This window comes from Oncorhynchus mykiss, chromosome 19 (assembly GCF_057628025.1).
Source record: "Oncorhynchus mykiss isolate SJ-2025 chromosome 19, ASM5762802v1, whole genome shotgun sequence".
In the NCBI taxonomy this organism is placed as follows: Eukaryota; Metazoa; Chordata; class Actinopteri; order Salmoniformes; family Salmonidae; genus Oncorhynchus; species Oncorhynchus mykiss.
In genome coordinates this window covers 25,168,702-25,169,722 of record NC_143040.1, presented here as the reverse complement: position 1 = coordinate 25,169,722, position 1,021 = coordinate 25,168,702, and positions in this window count along the sequence as shown.

Below are 1,021 nucleotides of genomic sequence, written 5' to 3'. Positions count from 1 at the left end.
ATTTTCATTAAATTCTTCTTCAAGTACTTCAAGAAATTATTAAATATTTTGACAACCCTATTTATAAGCTTTTAAATTATATCAAACTCAACCGTTAATATTTTCTAATGATGAAGACATGGATGTCCCATGGTGGGGGAAGCAAAATGTGTCAACTTTGAGCATCTCTATCTCCTGAATGTTCTGGCATTCAGATACAAAAAGTCACTTTCTGACCACTTGGGCAAATATGTACGGTAAATTTCATTCAAATCAAAAGGGGTGTGGTCAAAAAGTGATTGAAATCAAATGGAACGAGCCTTTTGTTTAAGAGGGTAATAGAGCTTGTATTCCTAAAAATCGGAGATGAGTTACCTCTGGTTCGTTCAGCCATTCCTATGGGGGAAAATATATATATCTATTTTTTGATAAACGGTGAAAATAAGGTCTGAGGTAAATTACAGGTTTAGGGGATATTTTATGTTATGTTCTATGATATATCATCAGACCTTTATGAATTATGAAGCCTTTATGTGATTGTTTTGATTACGTAAATGCTTCAGAATTCCCCCAAAGTTATGTTAGCTGATGAATCAGATCTCTTAAGCCTCAAGTTAGCTCTGATCTGGAAAGATACTGATGAATAGGAGATGTGTAATGTAACAAGCAGTACCGTATACAAAGAACAGCGCGCATACGCTTTTCTTTGTTTTATTCTTATTTTTTATTTATTTTATTAACAAATATCAACAAACAAAAGAGGAATAGTCACATGCAAACAAGCATACATACAAACTATTTACATTGCCAGGAATCCTAAACAAACAAATCATATTCATTAATAATACAAGTTTTAATTGCCTTTGTGACCAACCAAAATGACCAACTGACCAGCCCAAATAATTTTATTCTCAAACCAGTTACGAAAAAAAAGAGATTTATACGATTTTAAAATATCTTTGTTGTTCCATGTAAAGTATCTGTGAGGGGGGAAAGCGCGCAAACGCTTTTCATTTAGCCACACCCGTTTTGAGCTAACGTT